This window comes from Furipterus horrens, unplaced genomic scaffold (assembly GCF_987537825.1).
Source record: "Furipterus horrens unplaced genomic scaffold, mFurHor1.1.pri manual_scaffold_12, whole genome shotgun sequence".
Classification (NCBI taxonomy): domain Eukaryota; kingdom Metazoa; phylum Chordata; class Mammalia; order Chiroptera; family Furipteridae; genus Furipterus; species Furipterus horrens.
The window spans coordinates 9877855-9896000 of record NW_028327182.1 but is presented as its reverse complement, the minus strand read 5'-3'; the positions used below and the strand labels follow the sequence as shown (position 1 = coordinate 9896000).

The following is an 18146-nucleotide window of genomic DNA, read 5'->3' as shown; positions in this document are numbered from 1 at the left end:
CATGAGGATCTTGCTATAATCTCCACTAGATATTTGAAAATAGATGGTCTAGAGCAGTTACCCAAGCACTAACAGTTTTTGTAAATGTGAGAGCTTGCATTCGAACTTGGTAACCTCTGACTTGAAAAGGTTTGAAATTCCTGTAATGTATGATTTTTCTCTAAGTTACATTTTAAATCTTAGATTCTCCCCTCTGATTTTCAGACTTCTCACTCACAGCTGTGAAATTTTCTTGCTTGCACTGTGGATGTAGTTTGATGGACCCTTTAATGGGGTGGATGCACTCACTGGTGATCTGGGTCATCTGGAATTCGCATTTAGAAAGAGTCAAGTTCTTTAGCTACATAAAATTGTAACCGTAACTTATTTCTAATTAGTTTCTATTATACACAAAGTCAATAACCTATCTAAGAAAACATATAAATCACCTCAGTAATTAAGTTTTGTCTCCCTAATTGATTCCTCTCTATCTTGTCTCCCTTGTTTGCCTGATGCATACGTCTGTATGAAGTGCCCCCAAATCTCAGTGTCCTTAGCTTTATTTTTATTTACCTGGTCTTTGCACTACTCACAACCAACTGTTTTACAACACATTGCTGGTTCTTCTTGGATCGTAAGTCAGAGTTTATTTTATATTCTGAGTCAATATCAACTTTAAATTAAAGATTAGTTTGCAAGTATAACTAATGCCTATTTCTGTACTTAGAAACGTTTTTCTTTTAATTCTGTTAATTCCTGGAATTGGCTCAAATATGAGAATATTTTTAGAGCCTTTTCTGAGGAATGAGGAGGAGGTAAAGATCTGGTTATTAATGGAGAATGCTCAGTATCCCTTTTGTTTTCCTCCTATTGTCGACTTTTTACCTTGGCAACTAAGGCTGTTTAAAGCTAACAAACAAAATGACAAAAAAATTACAAAAAGTTTATATGTAAAAAATACTTTTACACTATAAAGTAGGATCAGCTAATCTTGGTTTAAAGGCTAATTCTTCCCAAGAAACGTTCTTTCAATGAAAAGTTCCTTATAACCTTATTCCAATAGAACAGACATTTTATATTCCAATACTGTGCAATACAAGGTAAAAATATCCAGCTTATGCTAATTCTTGTGGCATGCTTGTTTCTTTCATCCATTTGTCAATCTGGGGACCTACATTCATTCCCAAATCTTTGCTTTTGCTACAATCATGTCAAAAGTCTGGAGTTACCAAGGTATATTGGAGAAAATTAAAGCAACAGGTCTACACAACTTCACTTAGTTTGGAACACTGTGGTAGTACTGAGAGATGAGGAGGAACAGTGGTCCCCTGTTCCTTCTTAGATTCTCCCATAATCTCCCTGATGTTTTGGGAGGGAAGTGGATGTTGGAAAACCAGGTTAACTAGAAAGAAGTGGGCCAAGTTTTATCTAATTTAGGTTCAGGGTCCATGGTTTGCAAGGCAGAGCTGTCAAGAGTTCATCTAAGAATCATGGCATAGACTCATAGACAGGTCCTTGTTGTTGACTGACTGGAAATCAGTGGTGTCAGACCATTTGCTGGGGGATGATTCATCTATTTAAGATAGCTACTTTTTAAGCGTTTAATTATTATACATGTATACAAGCAACTTACCAAATACAGAACAGATCATTTCTTGTCTAGTCAGGAAAACTTAGGGAAGATGACTACTATCAAGACATTTTTTTTTATAGCTATTTTCTGGTATCATGCATACTAGAAAATAATGAAGTGAATATCTTTAGAGCTACTCACAGTTTTCACTTAAAAATATACTTAATGAGTCACCATTACATGAAATGGCATTTAAGGACTTAAATTGTAGCTCTATATTCAATATAGACTTGATAGCCTTTAGGCTCAAATACTTGAACATGTAAAGATGTATATTGATTTTTTTCTAGTAGCAGTATCAAAGTAATTTCTTAATATATATTATAAATTGTATTAAATAAATTTATATTCTTGAACACTAGTAAATAGGTAAATGTGAATAGATAAAGTCAAAATGGGCAATAATGAGAAAGTACATGTTCCAATAAAAAATGAGAACTTAGCTTTCCTCAAAATTTTATCATGTATGTGCTTTTGTGTGTGTGTGTGTGTGTGCCTATATCAGTGTCTTTCTCTACTTTATCACTATATTATGCCACTTTGTCATCTCTGGAAAGTAGATAACAGAAAACTGATGGAAGTTGTCTCAAAAATTACAAGAAAAATGACTCTATTTGCAAGGATAAATATTTACCTTAGTCTTGTTTTAAGTTTAGAAATTTAAAATTGGTAACTATAGTGTAAGAAAATGTCTGTATGCATTTTGAATACAGTTAGAGCTAAATATGAATTTGTCATTTTGTTTTCTGGGGCTCATTTGAAGCTAAGTAGCTCAAGAATGCAATATGGGAAATATGAAGATTTGGCTTCTAGTCTATCATGGGCTGTGTGACTTTAGATAAGTCATTTAACCTGTCTGGGCTTAGTTATTTAGCTCTAGCATACTTTCTAATCCTAACAGTACATGAGGTAGAAATAGATCAGTCATATGCCTCTGGCTATGGCAAGTGTCAGAATTGGGTGATGAGTGAAAGAAAATACAGGAGACTTAGATGGATTTCTGGAGTTTGAATCTATAGGGTCAGCACCAGGGCCAGCAAGGGACCTATAATTCAATCCATTGATATTAGAAGTCTCTTCAGACAAGAAGTAAACATGAATGTGCAATCAGAAAACAGGGTCAGTTTGTCTATCAGAAATCAGGCCAAAAATATTAGAAAACTGTAGAGATGCTGTAGCAAGAGGAAGAATATACTGTATGTGCCTGCCTTGTATGTGCCAAGCATTGATTTTATGTTTGCCTCTCAATTGCCATGAAAGTAAAGGGATTTCCCCCAATACATAAATAAATTGTCTGAACCATGAAGGTTCAGTCATTTGTCCAATGTCACATTATTTACGACTTGGACTCTGTTCATGCTCTACTATTACTGCTGTTGAGTTACAGGAGCAATTGCCAAACCTAGTTGGGCATTAGATTTCCCTGGGTGCAGTTTAAAAATACAGATTACTGGGGGCATCTTCCTAGATGACTGGAATCAAAACTCTTGGCACGAGGCCGTCAAATTGATTTTGCTAGAGAGTTCTCTAAAAGCTTTACTGCTAGCCTGGTTAAAGAAATATTGGTGGTCCCAAGTTTATGCAGAAGAGAAGGAGGACTGAGGAATAGCAGTTACATACACTGTGGTCTGTAATATTTGATGATTGGAGCAATTTTCAACCACAACTTCTTGTTTTACTTTCTACGAGTTACCTATCTCTGTCCATCTCAAACCCTATAACCTTCCTCCTCCAACCATTTTAATACATTGAATTTGTTGGTAAGTATTCAAATATCAAACATGTTTTAAAAATCTGTTTCATTTTCTTTCTGGGAAAAAAGCCTTTTAAATTACATTATAAAATGTTCAAGTTTCTATGCAATCACATTTATTGAAATAAGTGAAATATAAATACCACGTGCCACGTGAGTCAGATTGTGTTTGTTCCAGAAGTCTGAAGCTTAGCACTCATCGACACTTTGAAAAGTCCGAGTATTATTTAAAGATAGGATGCATTGAAGATGTGTTTTCAAAGAGCTCTCTGCAACAGGAACATGGACATGTTGAGAATAACAGACCTATGCAAGAAAATACCTTTCACTAACACAGAACCTTTTTTTTTTTCCAAAGAGGACTACAATATTTTGCATGCATGTTAAACTCTGCATACCCACGGGCAGAAAAGTTCTAGGGACTAGCTGTATGATGCTTGATTCAATATCTTACAGTATTTCTGTTCTTCTCTACACGTTAATTAGTCATTTCGTAAAAAGTTTTCTTAGTTTTGATGAAGTAGAAAATGTATGAGGCCAATTTGGTGGCTACAAAATGAGGAAACAGTGGTGTTTTCCATTACTAATATTTTGAGTAATGGGGCTATTTTCTTTAAGAGTATGCTTATACGTCGCTGTGCACTTTGGAAAACTTTTAATACTCTATCCATTATGGCTTTCATGCTTTCTAGTTGCCACATTGCTTACAGTTCCAAAATGAGTTCTTAAAGTATAAAGGGAGTAACAAATAGTTGAAGCAATATTAAATATGATTATTTAAATGTCACCAGTCTAATAATTAGGCCAAATATATTCAGTATAAAAACTGATAAAGTAAAAATATCAATGAAGGGATAAATCAAAATGTCCTGAATTTTGTCAATCAACATTATAGGCAAAGTCCAAGGTTAAACATTAGTACAGAAAAGTAAAAGAAACAGAGAGACCTAAAACTACTTAAAATGCGCACATAGGCATATTGGGGGCAAAAACACACTCATTGTATCGGTCAGGTTCCCAGTAGGGAACAGCACTGAGTGTTGGGATTGTTGGAAAAACCAAAACCAAAACAAAACCTTTTCAGTTTACAAAGGTGTGTGCCAAGTGAAAGGAGCCACTCAGAGATTCACGGCCTCAGGGAGATATCACACCTCCCAGTGCAGGGGAAAGAGATGGGCTGCTAGTGCCTGCTGAGGACCAGGGCGGTGGGAAGGGGCCCCTTCTGCCAGAAACTGTTGTCATAAAGGTACAGGGCCGACCCACAGTATCACCGAGGCCGAGAGGAAGCACACCATTTCCTGGCAGTGACCCCTGCTGCCCAAGCCCCAGGGGAAGCCCCTGTAAAGCACGTGCTCAGTGCGTCGAGTTGCCGTATGACTCTCAATGTCGCTTTGCAGATTTCTAGCTGACTGCTTACAGTTTTCAACCTCTGGGCCACGTGAGACTTTTCTTTTGCGTGTGAAAAGGTGTACTTTATACATTTCACCCCTTTTCTTGTTTTAGGATTTTTGCAAAGATCCTATTTTCAGCCACCCTTCCCATTCCTTACTCATATGGCGGGGGGCTCTACTGCTCACTCCAGTGTTCTCCCTAAAATAACGAGGAGACTCTTGGTTCTTCTCATCTCCCTTCGCACCCTATGGATGCTCCTACTGTAAACTGACTGAAAAGCGGGCTTCCTTTTAGCCACTGAGCTGTCCCAGGGGGGTTGTGGAAATAGTTGGATTCTTGGGCAATTAGACTGGAGAAATATGGTTCACTCTCTCTATACACTTGGGGAAAGAGTGCCAATAGATCTGAGCTCAGTTAGCTAGAAGGATATGCTACCTGAGCAGGGAGAACTATTTGAATTATAAATTGTCTTTCTACCACTTCTCCTACCACCACAGGCTCACCCCCCTCCCCACACCTTGGAGAAAAACCCCAGGGCTATGGACTTTGTGTTTCCTGATCTGCTAATACATCCCTCTACCTTCCAAGGCTGTTGTTGCATGCCTATGCATTCAACCCCTGATTTATGGTTCCCTGTCTGTCTTCCTCTCTTCCTCCACGTGCTATGCCACAAACCTTCAGACCACGTCTCCTCCTACACTCCTCACTCTGTGATAAGCTTCTTTATTACTAGGAAACTAGTTCAGAAAGAAAAAGGCACTGGCAGGGCTATGAGCTTCTGCTTCTACATGCTTGTTACTACAGACTCCTAAAAAACTATGATTTAATTCTACCACACATCATCTGCATATTGTATTGTGTGCTTACCACCCCAAGTCAAGTCTCTGTACCTAAAATCTATATAATTTTATTAACTAATGTCACCCCAGTAAATCCAATAAAAATAAATCCACACGATCAAAAAATCCCCTATATAATTTAAGGTTTGAAATGTAGTTCTAGAATAGACATTCCCTGTCTTTTCCCTGAATCCCTGACACCTCTAACTCCTATACTAACATATTGGAGGCTACGTGATGTGGTCTAAAATATGTCTCCCATCCACAAATTCTTCAACGCTCTTTTCAAAAGGTGGAGCCTAATCCCCCTGGAGTTAGTGACCTGTATCTAATACATAGAGTAAGGTTGCTATTATAGTATGATTTCTGTGGGTAAGTCATGAGAGATATTGTGTATTTGGCTTTCTCTCTCATGCTGGGGTAAGCCAGACGCCATGCTGTGAGGATGCTCAAGTAGGCCTGTGGAGAGATCCAGGTAATGAGTGACTGAAGTCTTCTGCAGCAGCAGCAGCAAGGGCCTGAGGCCTTCTGCCAACAGCCGTGTGAGTGAGCCTTTTTGGAAACAGATAGCCCAGTCTTGTCATGCATTAAAATGACAGCAACCCTGGCCAAAGTCATTAACTACAATCTCACGAGAGACCCTGAGCCAGAACCACTTAGCTAAGCTCCTCCCAAATTCTTGATCCATGAAAGCTGCAAGATAATGAATGTTCGCTGTCTTAAACTTTAAACTGTAAGTTGTAATTTCTTATGCAATACTGTTTATGACTTACCCCCCCACCCCCAGAATTTACTACTCCCTTTATCAATTCGCTACACTTTCTGAGAAGAGACTTGTTGCTAATTTCCCAGAACCTTCTTCCTATAAACAAAGTTTGGTTCAAATTTTACCATGTTCCTCAAAGTTAATAGGATGATTTTAACACAGTTCTTGTACTTTATCATGGTGAAATTTTCTCCTCTGATCTTTCTTTCCTCTTTTTCATTTGATTTGTTTCTAGAAAGAAGAATATATAGTCTGGTCTTTACCATGGTTTTGAGTCTTACACTTCTTTATAACCTATGCTAATACTTGATATCTACATTTAAAATTTTCTAAAGTAATAAGTAATTAATGAATTCACATTTTAAAGTCTTACTCTTGGAAACAACAAAAACAAAAAATTCCGTATTTCCTTTTGCAGTTATTTTTAGGTCTCTGTAAGGTCTGTAGAGGTGAAGGTTTTTATTCTTCTGCTCTGGATGCCTTTTTGGCCTGGAATGGCCTCTCAGCTAAACCCTTGCTCTTTCAAAACTCAGCTCAAGTGTCATCTTCTTTATCTATCTATCTTGTCATCCCACATCCCCTTTTACTTTTGGACCTAAGCTTCACCCATGCATGCTGGTGTGAGAGGGCCTATAATATTTCATTATGCTTATTTACTTAAGTGTCTTTCCCTCTTGTTGGTTCTGCTGCAAGAGGATCATGTCTTACCACCCTGTCCTGTCCTCGGCTTGGTCTGTCATCTCTCCCTTCACTCCTTTACCCATTTTACTGGTGCATCCTTGTATTCTTTCTTCTAAGGTGCTTATAATTTAGAGTTTGCATCATGATATTATTCTGCAATTTTATTGTTAATCTGTAAGAGCTTCAGAATTAGAGCCTTAGGATCCTTCCAACGTACTTCTTGGGTGATAATTTTGTGTCACAAGCGATATAATATTTCAATTAATGTGTTTTAACATAATTAGTCTAAATACTTAAGGTTTGCGTGTTAAAACTTTTCAGTGGAAAATGTATAAAATCAAATAAATTGAAGAGTATTTCCCTTTGTAAAATATTATATATGAGAAAAATATAGTTACTTTTTCTTGAGGGAAATTTTTATGGGCCTTATCTAGTCCTAGGAATTTTTATTCAGCTTTCCTACATAAGATCTAGCACAGGTATGATTCTGGCTTTTCTCTTACTTCAGTTTTTCCTCTCCTACCAGATGGTCCCACTCGCACCCTTCCCACTCCCTGCCATGCACACAGCCATTGTGGTCCTGAGTTAGAAGCTTGTGGGGTTCTTTACTACTCTGCTTGTATTCTTTAGTTTATTACATATCTGTGTATATGTGTTCAGGCTTTCCTGTTTAGTGTTCTATGTACTCTAAAACACTTAAAGATTTTTAGAGAAAATAAGATGTAGATATTAAACTAGGGTGAAAAAATATAATATCACCATGGCCCCATGGTTGTTAACTCTGTGAACTTGGATTACTGTGGAGTCTATATTTTGTGTTTCTACTTTGACTAACTTCATGCCAGGACTGACTGTTATCTCTCTTTTATCTCAGACCTTGGTTCTTGTCTTAACGTGGTCTCCTTGCCTTTATTAGTGGTGGCTGGACCTGGTTGGCTCTTCTCCAACTGTAGCTATTGCATGAGTTATAACTAATTTCTGAGAAGGATATATATTCACTGACATATTTTATAATTGCATATTCATTTCCAACATAAATCCATTGGTACTTAAAATCTTTATAATTTCAATCCTGCAGTTTGTGAGGCCATTATGCTCTCAAAATGATTAAATTATTAGTGCACAATTTTGACAGTTAAAACTCAATGTGACAACCTCTCAATAATTCCCTTAATCTGAAGAATATTGAAAAATTTTACCCACACACATACATACACATTTTCCAAGAGACATACATGAGGACTAGATATATTAGACCAACTTATAATTGAGAAGAATTAGAAAATCTCCAAAACATACATAAACATTTTCTTGAAGGTATTAGATAGGTAGCTTATGAGTAAATAATTATAGGGCCAAAGTTCAACAGGAAAATGAAAACCAGAATAGTAATCTTGGCTTGGGGACACTTTCTCCTTTGTATTTCCAGATTCTGAAAGAGGCAGCTGTGAGGCCAAGACACCCTGCAGAGATTTTGACAAATTCACACAGTTCAGGGAGCAGAACTTGGAAGTTAGGACTTGCCAAGGCAGGGATTTGGACTCCAAAGGTCTATACTCTAGGAATGAGTTTACATTAGAAGAAAACTGTCTCATGGGGGTAGAAGACAAGCACTGACACTCTCTGTTCCTGATAATATCAAGGTGATCTGAGCTTCCTAACACACCTATTAAACTTCAAAAGTAAAAAAAAACAAACAATTTTCTGGAAAAGTTACCTGAGCTTTCAAATTGCCTCTTTAACTTTCTATGTACAACACGTGGCCCTCAAACAAACAAACAAAAACCCCAGGCATCTGAGAAGACAGGAACACGACGGACAACCAAGGAAACAGGTTCACAGACTGTTCAGACAATGGAAATCCCAAACATAAACTTAAAACCAATTGTGTCATAATTTTTAGGAAAAATGAAAGACAAGATGCATATTTTCAGCAGAGACATAAAAGAGCAACGAATGGGAACAATGGAAACTGAAAAATAAAATAACAAATTATGAATTGATGGATGAGATTCATAGCAGAATAGATGAAGTAGAAGAGAAGATTTGTAAGTTGGGATATAGGCCAAAGCAAAATATTCAGAGAGTTAGAAGGATGGAAAGTGCAGAAGAGCAATGAGAAAATTTAACATTTCTAATCGGCATCTCAAAATGAGAGAGCGCAGAGCAATGTCAGAAGCAATATGTGAAGAAACAAGAGTTCAGTTTTGACAATGCATGAAAGATGTCAGACCACAGATGTGCCCTAAATAGAATAAAGATGGACAAAATATTACTTAGCTACTTCATAATAAAACTAGTGAAAACCAAAAACAAAGAAAAAAGTCTTAAGAAGAGTCAAGGGGAAATCACTTAGAAATTTAAGGGAGCAGTGATAAGACCAGCAGTTAGTCAATGATCAACAAAATGAAATAAAAACTGGTAGACATTGAAATGCTATCATCAACATTCTAAGTGAAAATAACTATAAATCTAGAATTCTAAACCTGAAATATAGTCATATTTTTCAAATTAAGAGAAATTGTCATCAGCATACATACACTGAAAATAGGTCTCTTCTTTAGGTAGAAAGAAAATGATCATTTATGCAAACTAGGAAATGCAGGGCAAAATGAGGAGCCATAAAAACCCAAACATATGGGTAACTTTAGAAGAGTGCTCTGCAGAAAAGAGGTAACATAGCAGGCTTGAGACCGCTGTCCTTAGAAGGTCCGCTTATGAGATTGGCCTTTGGATGGCCCCTGGGATCTTGGCTGGCAAACAGTTCCCTACAGTGATATAAAACTTCCTCTCAATTACAAAGTGGCTCACAATTCCAAGGTTGTTTGTAAGGATAATGTGGTTTACAGCGAACATCTGATTTCTGCACAGGAGGCTAAAGTTTTGGCACGTGTTACACAGAAGATACCTATGTGACCAGCCACAGATAAACAAACAAACAAACAAACAAAACCCCAAGACACACTTAGTTTCTAGGGAGTTTCCCTGAACACAAACATCTTGCACATGTTTCATTTTCATTGTTGGGGGGAGAATACATTCTGTGTGATGTCTTATGGGAAATATATAAAACTTTTAAAAGTGACTCATGGAAGAGGATGATAGAAATAAACTGGGAAGAGTACAATAGATTTAAACAGTGTGGTTAACAGTTTGGACATTCTTAGAACACTGCCCACATTTTAGAATATGCCTTCATTTAAGGAGCACACAGGCATTTACAAAATGGGGCTGTATTCTGGGCTATCACATGAGTTTGAAGAAAATTTAAAAGATTAAAATGGTGCAGTATTGTCTTTGATAAACTAAAGAATTAAGGTACAATAACTAATACCAGATAATATAAAAATCCCTAGTGTTTGGAAATGAAAATGTCCTTTTAAATAAGGGGGAACCTCAATAAGCATTAGAAAATATGTTGATGCAGAGAGAAATTTAGATAAATATATTTCTTACAAGTAAAGAAAAATAGGAAGTCAATTAGCTAGGTGTTAGTATCAAAGAAAATAATAATGTTAAGGACAGAATAAATAAAAAGAAAAGAGAAAATATCAACAAAGTGAAAACAATATTGATTATTTGAAAGTTTTAATAAAAATGACACCTCTCCCTAGCTGATCTGAGCAGGGAGATAAGAGAAAAAACACAATTTTTTATTCAGGAGAGAAATAGGGGGTACATAAATATATTTAAGTGAAGAATACCATACAGAGACTAGATGGCATAATTATCAGGAGTATAAGTTTGATTTAACACCAGAACATTATTTAATGTAATTTCCTACATTAAGAGACCAAAAAGAAAAAAATTATAGAATTGTCTCAATATGCACAGAGTACATGTTATAATATTCAACATCAGCATCTACAAAGCGAAGTGAAGTTGACAAAGATAGCAAACATACCTCATAATAAAATATCGATAACATTCTCTCTTACATTAGAAAAGCTACAGTGATGCCTACTGTTACCATTCAGATGTTATCAGATGTGTTAGTAAAATAAGGCAAGCATAAGAAATAAAAGGTATACATTGGAAAGGAACAAAGAAAACTGTTATTATTCACTGATGTTATGATTTTTAAACATTCCACAATTTATATCTTTGAACTGTTACAATTAATAAATACATGCAGACAAAGTCATGATATTAAAACATCATTTCATATGCCAATAATAAAATAAAGTTTACCAACAATATATACTAACAATGAAATATGCCAACAATAAAATAAAATTCCAAGGAAGATTCCATTCACAATAGTGCTGACAATATTAAATACCTAGGACTGATAAGGCTGCAAAATAGAAATGTTACGGAGAAGAAAACTGATCTATGAACTCAAAGCAACTTGAATGTTATAGAGAAAAAAACTGAGATACAGACACAAAGCAATGTGAATAAAAATTTTGTCAGTCATTTTTGGTAGAAATTAAAATGCTGATTTCAAAATTTACATGTCAGTGAATGGGGACAAGAATAGGTAAGCTGGCTGAGATAGTCCTGAAGAAAGAGGAGGTAGCCTTACACTTTCTGAGATCAAAACTCCTGATAAAGCTACAGTGCATAATTTTGGGTGCTATTGGTGCCCAATGGGATGGCATAGAGTGCAGAAACATGCCTGCATTTTCATATGTGAAAACTTGACTTAAGGTAATATTTCGGTTTGTTTTAATAAAAGTTGATGTTTCAGTTGGACAATCTAAAAGGGAAAATTAAAAATTAAACTTGACCCCCTATACCACCCACACCAAACAATTCGTTCTATGTGAAATGTTGACTTGAACATAAAAGGTAAAATATTAATGAATATTTTCACAACGTTAGAATAAGAAATATATTTGTAAACAATATATAATTATTAAGCAAACAAGAGAAGACTGAAAATTTGGACTACTTTAAAACTAAGAACTGTTCATAAAGATTTCAATAGAAAATGAAAAGGAAGGTACACAGATGGAAGATTTTAGTAATATATTTAAATATATTTAAAATCTATATTAAAATGGATAATAAATTTGAGCAGGTATTCTACAAAGTACTTACATTAATTACTAAGATTCAGTTCTTTATTATTTTGAAAACTATTTAAGGAGTTAGATTAATTTCTATACCTTAACCTCCACTGGAAGTGAGATGCAGAACCACCTAGTGGTTATAAGCCGCAACTTTCGAGCCAGACATCTTGGAATTATATCTTAACCTAATTAGTTATATCACTTGTACAATTTATCAAACCTCTCTCTGTGCCTTTGTTTTATAATCTCTAGGACGGGGGTAATATGTGCAACATACTCACAGGATCGTTATGAACATTACATTGTTAATATTTGCAAGGTTTTGTGCGCCTCGTTAATGCTCGTTCAACAAACACAGTTGTTCCTCCTCTCGGCCTCCTACTTTTCCATCCCATCTAAGCAGACAGAAGCCTCGTTTCCTTACTGAGGCTAATCATCCAACCAACTTCAATTTCTCACTGCCCCTCACATCCTCAGGGACCTTTCTGGCTTCATAAATTACCTCTTCAAATTTTTGTACTGGTCTAGACATTGTACTGTAGCAATATTGATTATTTGTAATATGATGTCTCTGGTCACCTATAAATGATTTTTCCTTTGGGTAGAACTTTTCCCACCTTACGTGGCCAGGCATAATTTTACTCATTGTTCAAATTTGTTCTTATTTACATATTTAACCTCTGCTGCGGACTGCCACATGCATGACCCCATCAGAGCCTTTCCCACCCTGATTCACCTATGTGGTTTAATTTGCCTAGCCCCCAGCAGAAATGAGTGTTCTCTGAGAGAGCTGATGTGTTCTATCCCATGATCTCAACAGAATGATCAAAGTTATATATTTTTTCAATGAGCAAAAACACAAGTGTTTGAGTTTGATAATCACCTCATTCCTAGTTTATTATCAAATGAATCTGTTTCAGTAAAATAATGTGTAACCTGAAAAACAGCAGAAACTCTCTGTCTAGCCATGATTAACCAAGAAGTATGCTTTTGTCAAAAATTAAAAAAAAGAATAGCTTTATTTTTGAACATATTCTTATTTGAGAAAGTCTCCTATTCCATTTATTATACAATTAATGAACTAGCTTAGGTTTTAGAATGATCAACAAAATATATCCCATGTTATTGTCTTTCTTCATAGCTTTTACATGGTAATTAATTTTCTCTTGAAGTCAATGCAGATTATATTTTATAGCCAGAACTAAAGCATTAGGAAAGAATGTTATGCCATCATATTATAGAAAAAAAAATGTTTTGAGGGCTATGATTAATTTCTGTGACTCAATGTCTGGCTATATGTCGATAATCTGTAGCTAAAGGAGGTATCTTCTAGAGCTTTTAGTCATTTAATGCATACATTTTTGAGATATTGAATGTATGGTTTGATGCATTTCTATACACGAAATGTATTGTTTCATTGATCTTGTCTATTTCTCTTTGTTTTTGAAAACAGAACTGACAGAATTGTCAATATAAGTGGAAACATACTTAAATAGTATGTCTCTCCTTGAGCTTTGCAGGGTTGGCCTTTAAGCATTGATCTGTTATTGAGCTGACGAGTCTAACTGTCAAGGCCATTCAGTAATTTAGTTATAGGGGATCTTATGTCTTACATTGTCTAAATGGTTCAGGTACAGAAACAAATCTACAGGGGAACTATTTTCCCCTATTTCCTAAAAGGAATTTTATTCATTACAGTTAACCTTTGACATTTAAAAAAAATTAAAAGTTAGCCTTTATAATTTTTAATATTATCTTGAAGATTTAAATATCCCTTTATACCACTTTAGTTGTTTCATCACAAATTTTTATCTCTGCTATCACTTTGGCTTGTATTCCATTCAAAGTATTTTTAAATTTTTATTATGATTTCTTATTAACTGTGTTTTAAGCTTCAAATGTATGAGGTTTATATGATTTCTGGTTATTGCCTTTTTCTTCCTCTTACCTTCTCAAGGTTGTCTTTTAATTATCCCCATTCTCTTCTCCAAAGCACATATGTTTCTTCTGTGCAATCTGGACTTCCCTTTAAGCATCTGCGTTTGTTCTGGTTTGTTTTATATTTCAGGAAACCAAGCAATACCTTTAATTCCACGTTACCCTTTGTACAATTCATTCCTTAGCTTTCCTTTAGAGTACAGTAGTCTCTCTCTATATTGTGGTTCACTTATCGCGGCCTCACTGTATCACAGGATTAAAAAAAATTTAATTATTTATCGCGGATTTTTCGCTATATCGCAGGATTTTGCGATACTGTATATGTATGTTGTTAAAGTTACGTAGGTTTAAGTGTGTAGAATACATGTAAGGTTCCTACTTCTCGGAGTGGGGGTGGTCTGGAACATAATACCCGCGATAAGTGAGGGAATACTGTAAACATTTTTGAAGGAGCCCTACAATTCATTCCCATTTCATCACCTCCCCTTCTCCTCACCCACTTCAGTTAGGCTGCTATTGCTGGATCTCCTACAATTGCTTCAGGGACCTCCTGGTCATCAGACCCAGCAGTGATGCCTTGGACTGGTTATCTATCCACTTGCTTTGTCAATAAGTGAGAGCAGGCAATTGAAACCTTGGGCCTCAATGGTAGATTTTTCTTTTTATTCTCTGCAGTTCTACCATTTCTTGCTTCCGGCACTCTGAATTCTGTCGAGTACATAAACATTAGTGATTGTTATATCCCCCTGATGAATTTCCCTCTTTATCTTTATGAAATGATCTTTACACTTGATAATTATTCTTTCCTCTGAAATCTACTTTTTGATATTTAAGTAGACATATTTTCTTTTGATTACTTTTTTCATTTTTATTTTCTTTTTATTTAAAGCAGCTTCTTGCAGGCAGCATATATCAATAATTTGGTCTTGCATTGTTAGTTAATCTGATAACCTATATCTTTAATAGGTTTAGATTATCAACATTTTATATGACTAAACATACGCATAGATTTAAATCTATTATCAGTTTTATTGTCTTACCTGCTAATTATATATTTGTCAGTTCTTCACTGGATTTAGTTTATTGCGTTTTCTAATTACAAGTCGTGTTTTCTGCTCTTTGTGTGACTGATAATTTTTGACTGAATTTCACACCTTGTGAACTTTACCTTCTTAGGTGTTGAATATTTTTTTATTTCTATAAATATTCCTGAGAGTTGTTCTGGGAGAAAGTTAAGTTTGATCTTTCTGAGTCTTCCTTCTTAGGTTTGTAGGTGGAACAGGAGTGATGTTTAGGCTGAAGTTAATTATTCTCTACCATGAGGCAAGACCTACTGTGTACTCTACCCAGCACCCCATTAATTATGAGGTTTTCCACATTGCTGGAAGGGATAAACACACCCCCTATGTGAGCATTATGTATTCCCTCTAGTTCTTTGGGGGGCTCTTTCCCTTGCCTTTGGAAATAACCTCACATGCATGGACTGAGTGGTATTTTGATGAATGCTCCACGGAGACCCTCTGCAGGTCCCTGCATTTCTCTCTGCACAGCTCTCTTCTTTATTATTCTGTCTTGCGAATTCTAGTTGCTTTGATTTCTTTAGATGCTCAGCAGTGTCTCCTTAGCTCAGCAAATCTTCCTGGCTGTGCATGAGTTCCCCATTCCTGTGCAAGTCCTGGAAATTCTCAAAGCAGTAAACTGGAGCAGTTATAGAACTTATTTTACCCCCACCCCTCCTCATTTCAAGGATTACTGTACTTCTTTGCCTTGGCACCCAGCATCTTGAAAATCACTGGATTACATGTTTTTTTTCTATTTTTTAATTATTGTTCATTTCTTGTTGATGGGAAATCCAGTCCCTGTTACTCAATCTTGCCAGAAGCAGATTTTTTTTTGTAGTTTTCTAGTTGTATTTAAATTAATACAACTAATTTCTCAGAATTATTCTATGACTTGTGGTGTAGGCTGACTGTCTTTCCAACATTGAACTTATATTTTGCAAATCTTATTTTGAACTCAGCTTCTGAAGGAGATTTCTTCTTATGAACACCTCCAGTGGGTTGATTTTGAGCCTGTCAAGAATGTGGCATCGCCAGGTGCACAAACCCAGTCTGTATCAGTGATGTGACGCGGGGGTTTTGCTCAGTGTTGTTCGTGTTGTTATTACATCCTCCCCGCCCCTCAATGGACTATAAACCCTATTTCAGACCAGACTTGCACAGCTTGTACCTACATCCTGGCCAGAGTGAAGAATTCTTTTTTTAAGATGGGTGAGGACTGGGCACTATTCTTGTCCTCATTCATGAAAGAAACCTCATTTCCAGTTCCTGGCCTGGGGTTCAACAAGGGGCATATTTCTGATGAATGGCTCTATCCCGAATGCCCACAGTCCTGCCTTCCTTGTGGACTGTTGACTTCAGCTCCTGTTATTCCTCTGAGTTCCTTATTCATTTCTGCTTTTTGGAGATTTTCTTTTCTTGAATCTTTCCATGAAATGTTGTCTATTAGTTTTGTGTTTTTGGAGCAGAAATGGAGGGAGTTCCATTTATGTTGAATCAGCTGTTTCACCCAGGATTTTAAAAGTGTTCTTGAAAAGATGTCAGAAAGCGGAGACCATGAGGGAGAGAACATAGTAATTTCAGTAAACCCTGAATCTGTATATCTGTATTCTTTGAAACTCTCATTTCTTTACTTAAAAAAAAAAAAAAAAGAAGAAGCTTTTGTACTTCTCTTGGCAAAGATTTTACTTAAAATTTTTAGAAAATTCAGAGCCTAGTTTATGAGGGATAGTAAAGATTTTGCTGAAGCTGTTGCTACTCTATTGTTTTTCAAAATTCTGGGAAAAGGTAAAAACTGACTTGTGAAGTATTAGTAATAGAGTACTTTTTATATTGTGTGGCATGAGAATTACCTAGTAAAACTGAAAAATAAATTCTTTAAATGATGTGGCTATTTGTAAAGGTTTTATAGAACTATTTCACTAAGACCTGTTCACATGGAATATGGAATATTAGTATCTGATTAGAATTTCTGAAAATGAAAAATGATTGTGATTGTGGTCAATCTATGCCTGAACTTGCTCTTTCTTTGCCAATCAGATCGGCACTCTAGGGTGCCCAAGGTCCTGTGTACCTTGGTCTATTTCCACCCTAATTTTTTGTAGTCCTTTGTTCTAAATAAAGGTGATAATTTCATGTTAAACACATTTTCCTAAATCTAATGTATTAATTAAAGTTTTCAATAATTAAAAATGTTTCATAATTGTAAGAGTGATTCTTAATATCATGTTTACCCATCTTTTAAAAATATCTAATAATTTTGAAATCTCCTATGGAATATTATGCCATATGCATGATTTTCCTTGCCGGAATACAATTCAGTAATTCAATCTGTTTTCTCATTCTGCTAAATACTAGTCTTCCTCTCATCTTGATATATCTTAAACACTTTTGTTACTAAAAATATAACTGCTCTTAACTTTTGCATGTTCAGTATATTCAAGCACCTAGCTGTATAAAGTTTCAGTAAATTTTCATCTTGTCATGAACCAGGCTTGATTAGCATAATCAATTTTGAGCATTTGGACACAGAGAAGTTTAAGTAAATATCATCCTTAAAAATATTCATTTACATCATTGAGTAACAGAAGAGTCCAGTTCATCACAGAGATTATTAAACAAAATAAGGTGCAAATTTAAACTCAATGCAATAATTTTAAGGAAAAAACACTTAACTAAAACATTAAATTTAGTTATTATAGAAACCATCTACTTTTACAAAATAATACAATTTATTTACATAAAGTACAGAAGACAGTTTGTCTCATCAATTCATAATTCTGTAGTTCTCCATTATGACGTAGATTGTGGAGGAGTGGTAATTACGTGCCCATTCAAAAACATTTTATATATTAGATAACCCATATTTAAATATATTAAGGCTCTCTAGCACTTAGAAGTAAAATGGCGGATGTCATTTGTTAAAACTGAGAATATCTTGAGAGTCTAATAATTAATGGAAATGTTCCAAAAATGTACATGGAGAGTATTAGCAAGATGCATAATAAAAGCTCTGTGACTATTTTCTTTTTCTTTTAAAGTTTGCCTTTTTATAACTACATATAGCTAATTGATACTAGCTAAAATTT

At 35.4% G+C, this 18146-nt stretch overlaps 1 protein-coding gene across 1 annotated transcript in view; it reads left to right on the top strand.

The window, feature by feature from the left end:
• Nucleotides 1-18146, top strand: part of GPC5 (glypican 5) — a 1053876-nt gene that overhangs the window by 110786 nt on the left and 924944 nt on the right. The gene's annotated exons all lie outside the window — the stretch shown is intronic.